Source organism: Varroa destructor, unplaced genomic scaffold (assembly GCF_002443255.2).
Source record: "Varroa destructor unplaced genomic scaffold, Vdes_3.0 BEIS01000006.1, whole genome shotgun sequence".
NCBI lineage: Eukaryota > Metazoa > Arthropoda > Arachnida > Mesostigmata > Varroidae > Varroa > Varroa destructor.
In genome coordinates, this window is record NW_019211459.1 from 28,466,022 (window position 1) to 28,474,977 (window position 8,956).

Below are 8,956 nucleotides of genomic sequence, written 5' to 3' on the forward strand. Positions count from 1 at the left end.
TATATATAAAAGGTTATATGATCTACGATAAAGGTCCCTGTAATAAAAGTGCTGTGCTATTGAGGTGATTATTCTAGTTCGATGTCTTTGTATCATAAGCAGAAAATGTTAGGTGTCCTTTCGGATAGTAAATGGGACAGAAATTCCGGGGAAGGTAGAAAACGGAATAATGCTAATTTATCTTCTTTCTGCTGCCGTCAAGTATTGACTCAGATGGCTGATCGTCATTACGAAGCGCCGAGTGCACACACCTTATGCCCAACAAGGCTGCCTCGCATGTGTCTAACTTGAAATGGCAAACTCTGGGCCCGGTGTCGAGCGTAGACGAGCTCACATGATTTCCAATTAAACACGTACCAGCGCATTATTACCGAAATAATTACGGGTAGCCGTTCGGGCAGGATTTGGTACGTCTTCACTTCGGATTAGTTGGAAAACTTGTTACTGGGTTTACTTTGAAAGCGGACGTCGACTACTTAAACACATACAACTATGTCCTCCTACATTGCCACTTTAGTTTGTCATAAGAAGTATACTGTGGCCTCTATTCAAGTTATCGAAAACCTATATAAATATTATACAAATAAAGTCAAGTGTAATCAATGTCCACTACGATAGCACTTGGACTGAAGTTATTTATGATGGTGCCCTTTGCTCGCCATTAACAATTAATTGCTAACGATGACTATACATCGAAATGAAGGTGTCTTTTACGACAACGAATTGCATTAGACTTAGGCCGACCGTGGGGTTGTGAATGAGCAGCTCTTTTTTAACTTGAACGTCATTAAATGGTTAAGTGTAAAGCAAGAAGATTTGCAGATTGTGGGGGAGTTGCAATGGAGATGGGCCTCAGCTTGCGACGTCGGTGATCCCTCTTAAGGTTAATGTAGTTAGACTCATCGCTGACTCGGAGTTCTGTTCGGAGCGTGCCGACGGGCTGAGCTCATTAAGAGAATTAAGAAGCGATTATTATTCTGTTCGTACGTGGAAGCAGAGAATCAAGGCTACGAGAACACATTGTTGGCGATGACCCTGGAGGTTGCCACGGCGGCTCATTCGGGGTACTTGTCCTTACCTGTTTTGCTGGAAGCTGGCAAGCGAGAGAGGTCCCCCGAGGTTTGCTGGTCCTTACAGCCGCATGAAATGAAGGTTCTGCCGAAGATGACTACGGCTCTATGCAAGCGAATTAGCATAACCACTCAGCTATAATTTGCGCAGCACATACGATTGTTACACGTACGGATTTAACGTTGTTGGGTTTATTTATGTTTTATCGAACACACAGATAACATGTTCAGGCGTATACAGATCCGAAACGAACGACATCACGCCTAGGCGTTTGTATCGGGTCAATTGTTGTCAGAATCGTTGATCAGTCGCCACTTAGAAATGCTTTAATTATTTTCGTTGGTTATACTAAACTATAATATCTGGCTAACTACATCCGTCCAGTAATATCGATCTGACACGGTTTTGCTTCTCGTCTTTACGCGTGTTTCAAACATCGACGGAAGTCATATCTGACGTAGCGGTACATATGGATCAAATGCATAATTAGCCAATGAAACGGCTAGTGGGCCCGCACAGAACGATCGGCTGGATGCTCTTCTCAATGAAGAACACCCTAGTCAGACAGCGATGAATGGATCAAGTGGAGAAGTATCGTAAAAATCTCGAAAGACCCGTTTGGTCCGGTGAGATTTGTTTTTGCCGTTGCGAGCATCGCGCGCTCCGGACGGCACAAAGCAAAAGACAACAGCGTTCGGAAGCGGCGCGTTAGAACAAAGGTACTCGTGCTGCTGCTGCTGCTGATGGTGATAGTGCGTGTGAGTGCCGAAGCTGGCCGAGAGGGGTTGGAAGTCGTTCGAGGTGGAGTTCTGAATAGGGTTGCCTTCAAAGACAGGCTTTCTTGACAAGAGGTTCCTCAAAGCTATACGCAAGCGTACGAATCAGCTTGCTCGTGCATGGTGTTTTACGCTAGGTGCTCTGTTAGGGGTAGCGCCGGTGGCAGCAGTGATGGGCCTGTCCCCGGGGGCAGCAGACGATGGTTATCGTAATGGATATAGATAAGGAGAAGCAGCAGCAGCAGCAGCCGAACGCACAGCAAAGCGAAATGCGGAGAATCGGGTCCGATGATCGGGGGACACCTCTACGAGAGACAACGTTGACAAGCAGATCACAATGGCAAAAAGTATATGCACGTTCCTCAATCAGTTTGTTTTAAAGACTTAGAACATCCTACAATTTACAGTTTATCCATCTATATATTTCGCCTTGACATAGCTTACTGATTCGTTTTTGTTTGTTTAGTTAGGGACGCAACGCACAACAAAAAGAAAATATTGAGGAATCCAGAATAATTTCACTGTAGATTTACTGGCAGAGATCACACCATACAAAATGGCTATGACCTACTAAGTTGATATCTTTCAGGTAAGGTACTGAATGGATGCCGTTACAGGCCTTTCAGCATTCGGTGGGAAAAAAAAGGTTAGTAACGGCACGATGCATCGATGTTTCGACGTTGTTGCATCCAGGACAGCATATTGAAAGAAACTAGTCAATTTGAATATAACTTGAGACACTGGAGATCCCTTCTCGCTGCAGAAACTTTTTCTCGGTCTGAGAAGCAACGATCACCGATAGAGCGCTCACGTCCATTGTTTTGTGTCTGTTCCCGCCCTGGTGCTTTTTGGCGTTTCGCCTGCCCAACGAGAACCAACTTCCTGTGCAAACGACGGTCACAGCTTAATTATAAACATATAAACAACTATATAGCATGATAGCAACACATATATTTGGTCATCAAAAGAATAACGAGCGCTACGCTATACCAACGTCGTTGATAAATATGCAAGGATATTGTAATAGGTTACCATAGTTCAACACACTGGCAAATTTAAATTTACTTACTTACAAAAAAAATACTTATTTACTCGTTGTTAAGTACATGAACCGTTGGAAGTTACGTTGTTCGCAAAAGCTCGCTATCAGAAACCTTTTCAACATTTCTATACAATCAAATATATTACACTGTTTTCACTTATTGATCTACTTACTTCTCTATCCGAGAACAGCTACTCGAACCTCAATAGGCTTATTAAGCATTCTTCTTAATAACTTACTTCATGAAGCTTTCCTATACACCCTGTTCGTGCATTGAAAATTCAGGCTAACTAGAGGCCGAATTGGATCACTTCGTACTTAGCAAAATTTGCATTTAGACTCAACGCAAATATTCTGCGGAGTCAATATAAAAGTTTGCGGTTAGTAACACTAACCTTCAGTCAGAACATAGGGACTTCAACTCACGATTTTCATCATTCCTCGCTTCTTGTACGCGAGTTCGCGTACTTTGCCATACAGAGCGCTGAAGTGGCCAATTATATCTGAAAATCTTTGTGAAAAACTCCTCTTATAGCCGATTCCAAGGGAAAACTGTGTTAGTCTTTCGAACGGTGCTAAATTTTGAAAAATTTTGGCGGATTTCGTGTTTTTAATTGTATCAAGAGTAAGAGCTGCTGCTTAAGTATAGGTCATTTTATTTAAAAGGAAAAAGGTATTTTAACTGCTAATCCGTAAAGTTGTATAAAGATACTGCGTTCATATGTTATCGTAAGTCCATCCAAATGTTTAAGTTCACCTCTAAAGCTCGATGAAGGCGTTGACAACGAATTTTTGAATACCTACAAGCCATCAAAGCTACATGAGGAGGCATCACCTGAAATCCTTGACCGGTTTATTAATTATAGATTTGTTATCACTGAACGCGGGCAAAATCTCATGTCTCTGCCGCACCATCTTTTGGTAGCTTTGCCCTCTTAATGCCCCCGAAAATGATTTACGATTTAACGTTTAACGTCATGCATGTTCTTCCAACCGGAACATCATTTCATACTATCCGAAGGTACATTCCATTACCATTCTACTACTTGAGGACAATCTTTTAGGACAAACCGGATGTCCGTAAACTCATAGGTAGATTCCTCATATGTTTTTATAACAAACGGCTCTTTGAGAGGTAAGCAAGCCTATCTTGGTATTAGAAAAAAGAGATAAATATCCCTCAACGACGAAAAATGTTGTAAATAGCAGCCGTGTTACCGTCGTTTCTCTAAAACCTGAATTGAGCATTTCATTCTATAAACAGGGCACACGTTATTCGGACGGCAATACCAGTTGTTGCTGTTCCTGTTTTCACGAAGTGCCCCTGTCTTATTTAGCCATGACCAAGTTAGGCTAAGAGGCCGTTTACTCGTTGATTTCTAATTCATACGAACTTTGTGCTTCGCAATGGTTGTAACGAATTCCCCTTCTGTCTTTGCAATCTCAGTCCAACAACAGTATAGACTTTGCGTATCTATGCATACATGTTACAATATATATTGTCTATTTGAGCGCAATGCGGAATGGTGAAAAGCTGCGATTCTCGTACGTGGGGGGCAAGGAGAGGAATAAGGCTGTCTCCTCCTCCTCTCTCTCTCTCTCTCTCTCTCTCTCTCTCTCTCTCTCTCTCGCACCCAAACACATACGCACAGTCACAGCCCAGATTCACCCCTTGTACTGACGAATTTTCCCTTTTTGTTACGAAAGCTCGAGTCTGGGACAAGTTTTCCCGACAAGAATAAGACTCCTTATTGACTGTTTAAGGGGATCGCATCTTCACTCACCGGCGGTAGCCAAGCAACACTTTCAAGTGGCAGACGATTCGAATGACTCGTAAGCGACTGCAAGATCAATGTGTGGGTTGTCCTCCCCAGACAAGCGTGAATGTGACGATATTTGTTTACTTTGTCCTTTTGCATGCATACGACGTCCCTCTGTAAAATTGACAAGAACACGTAGATGTTCTAACAGAACTTCTACGGCATAACCGTATGCATATCGTGCCGATTGTGAGCTGTACACTTCATTGTATGATTTCATTTTGAGAATGTGTAACACCGTTCCTGATAGATCTACCCACCGCAAACGGCTGCATGTAGCTCATATGGCGTACGGCAAACGACAAAAGGATATATCCAATTTAGAGAAAATCATGTGTCAACGAGAAACATATACATTTTTGATCGAAGAAAGCTCGTTTTTCAGTGTCGCTTACGAACCGCCGGGAGAGGTTCGAGAATACGTAACTGCCTCTTGAGGAGAAGGCTGAACGATACTTGCAACTTCCTTCCAAACGATCCACTTACACTGAATTCTTTTTGGCGCAAACTCTATGTGCAGATGTACATTACAATGCCTATAGATGCTTAGTTCGAAACCCAGAACTATGGAGCTATGGGTGTAAATGGGAGACAGATGTAAAAGTTACCTAGTATGCTTCTGCACGTATGTGTATAGATATACTATTAGAAAGCGTGAAGTTGTTGGCAAGAATTTAATTCGGTAGTAGCGAATACGTAAAGTTACCCCGGCCAAATTCAAGGATGGGATTCATGAAGCAAATCGCGCTTACCATGCACGTCTGTCTAGTTTCCGTTCTCTCAGCTACCCAAACCGCGGTGGCAATAGATGATGGGCGTAATACATGCACACAGTACAGGAGCGCAATTATCAATTGTGACGTTTCGTGCGGCTCTTATTTATAGCATTTACGACAACAGTCACTACGAGAAATAGAAAAATAGATAGTTGGTACATATTGTGAAAGAGAACTATAAATAAGTGCCAAAAATTTATTATGTTTTCATTGCCAACATTTATTTCGACGACAGGGAACGCGCATTGCTTCTTAGCTAGCCGTCCAAACGAACGGCCGAATTTTTCCCGGTTCGCTTTCGCCCCATCGAATCCAAACACGGCCGATCTATGGTATAACGGATCGAAGTAGTGACTGGTAGCCTTTGATAACGTTGTCACGGCAGAATGCTCTAGCGGCTACTCCCGTAACCTTTCCCTCATCGCCACAAACCTTAAAAATCTGTTGTCGATTAACTATATATATATATATATATATATATAATCTCCGTTAGTTACTTAATATAAACTGATATATGTGTCAATCCGCTTATAGGTGTTTATGTATAGATAAATGGGGGATCCTCACGAACGCTGTGGTCTTCGAGCGGTTCCTATCTGATGCAATCATACAAGTGGTGGGAATAATATACAGTACTATAACCAAAGTGATCTTTGTGCTGTAGCACAAGCAGCTCTTCGCTCAGGCACAGATACTTTAATTTAAAAGTTTTAATTGTTTTAAATTAAAAAAAATTTATTTATCTTTAAGAATCGCTGATGGCCACCTCATAGGCTCTTTGTAAGATTGCTACAAGTGATCAAGCAAGCTTGTACAAATATGGCGATAAACGTTAAAAACGTGAAGTAGGACGAGACAAATTCACAGAGGACATCCGGGATAGACATATCTCCATATCGCTTTTAATTTACACGAAATAAACAACTACTACTACTACTACTACTACGTAAGTAGTACGAACGCCGCGAATAGGAACTGGACTGTATTACACTTGATTGGCGAAGCTTAGGCATGCTTAGAAGTGTTACAGGTCCTTGCACAGTTTCCCAAAAGTTTTTGAAAGCGTTCTTGTCGATGGGAGCCGTTTTGTACTTTAAAGAATATTGAAGTCCGATGTTCTGACGCTGCTACGACGAAACTACACTGCTACATCGCCCGTTGCAATACAGGTAGATTGAGTCTGTTGCACCGCAAACACTACTTCTAATGTTCGAGACCCCTGAACACTTGAAACGCCTGAATTAACCTCTACTACACGATTTCCCTCTCCTCATTGACCGCCCCCCACCGCCTACGAGGTGGCTTCAAAATTCAGTGTGATACACTCACTTTTTACGTTTAACGCAGACTCTCCTCCCAGACCGGCGCAGGTATTTCTCCCTAGTTGCTTCTTTTTCTTCTTCTTGCTAACTCGCCTTCGACCCCGGAGTCGTGGTAGCCTTCGCCGTCGCACATGACCAGCCGCCTCTTTCGCTCACTCCGCCTGAAGACTGAACTGGATAGAACAACAATGAACATCGTGAATGCATCAAGCGGCGACTACTAATAGCGTTAAACATTCACGACTTTGCTGACGGTCCGCTTCGTCTCGATGGACAACAAAGAGGACGCTCGGAGGCTTAACGACCTCGCTAGTTTACTCGCTTTTTCTCCGTCTCCCGTTCCCCCGAAAACGGAGCCAGACGCGTGAGTCAGGTGACGCAGGAGTCAGGATGGTGGGTGAACAGTAAGACTGTTTGATAGGCAGGCGGTAGCGGACACTGCGCAGAAAGATGTAACACAAAGGTCATCAGAAGAGCGCAGTCGACAACTTGGCTGAGTGGGTCGTGTGCCTCAGAATCGGAAAATCCATGTCAGACATGGGACACCCATTGCGATACACAAACACAGCGATACACAGAAGCGTAGTGGGCACCAAATGGCAGCATTGCCGTTCCGCTGGACCCATGCCGAACATACCTCAGTGACTTGCCGCATAGGCCTTGTTGGACATCCTCTGGTCCTGCCGTGCTGCTGATGTTGGTAATAAATTTATAATGTTCTTGTCTTGTTAGAGAGCTGCACTACTTACCCCCGGGATCTCTCTCAGCCTGGGCAGGCCAATCGCGACTCGCTCGATCTGTACTGCATCGACATTACTGAACGATCGGCCCCCTATCCGCCAAAAGATCTACCTGATCTGACTCTGGAGCCTTTGCTGGACTCGATTCCCGCCTGTCGGTTCGATTCATCTGGAGCCTTCTGGTGTCCCTCGGGAGTCCAACCTGTGTCTATCGGCCCACTTCGCAGACTATCGTTAGTCTTTTTCTGTGCGTCGTGAACCCGTCGCTACTGGGTGCCGTAGAGCTCATGAATTTCACATAGGAATTCATACATACACACGCATACAGCAACTAATGTGGAGAAGATCAGCTGCGATTTTTCTATGGTAGGAGACAAGTCATCCGATTTCCATTCAAACTCTATAGATGTATCGTTTAGAGGAGTCAGGTTGTCCTTCCTTTCTACGACGACGCTTTAGTTCGTTGGAAGCGGCGTCTGAAAAGCAGGTGCAGACTATGAGAGGTAGCACGTTCTGCATACGATTAAAATTTATGACAATGGCATCGCCGTTTTGTAGAACGTGATATGAAATCATTACTTTGCCAATTACTTACTTAAGTATCTCAAAAGTCACGTAATTGTTCGCTTTTAATGGGTTTAGCTTTCCTCTCGTCTTGGATAACTGTAAAATCAGATATCAGATCATGTTTACTTCAATTACCAATAACATGGCGTCGTATGCTGTAGGCATATACAGTCGAATGCAGAGCTCGGACAGCACTAGACCGACCGTTCCACTGAGCATCAACGTTCCGACTGAAGTGTCGGCAAAAATCTTCACAACATCATAGTAAATCAATCTGCGATTCAGGATATTTCAAAGGCAAGAAAATTATTTCGGCAGTTGAAAAATATAAAAATATTGAAATTTAACAGATTAGCTATGGATTCTGCTTGGCAGAACTTGGTTAGTTCGCGTTTCATCAATCGACCGAGCTTAGCGGACGTAACATCTGCAGTATATAAAAGCTACGTACATAATGAGATTCAAGAACTTCGAAGATCCTTTTCAAAGTTCCAACGTGCTAATCAACGGAACTAGTCTTCACCAAACAGGTAAAATTTTTATCACTTAGTTTAGATAATGTGGTATATTGTCCATTATGTAGGTACCACGCATTTGCATATTTAGCATTGCGCTTGATCAGAACTGAGCTCAGATAATGCTAACAATAAGGAAGCAGAACTTCTGTTCTTTCTGGATAAATTAAGTTCATGATACGACAAATATGACGTCTGCGATATTTTGGTGCACTTGGAGCTATCCAGAGAAACACTATGTGTGAAGCTCTTCCGTAATGTTAAATGACGTGAGGTGTAGATACGGCAAAGAACGTAGGGCGGTCTTAAAGGAAAATTCAAAATTCT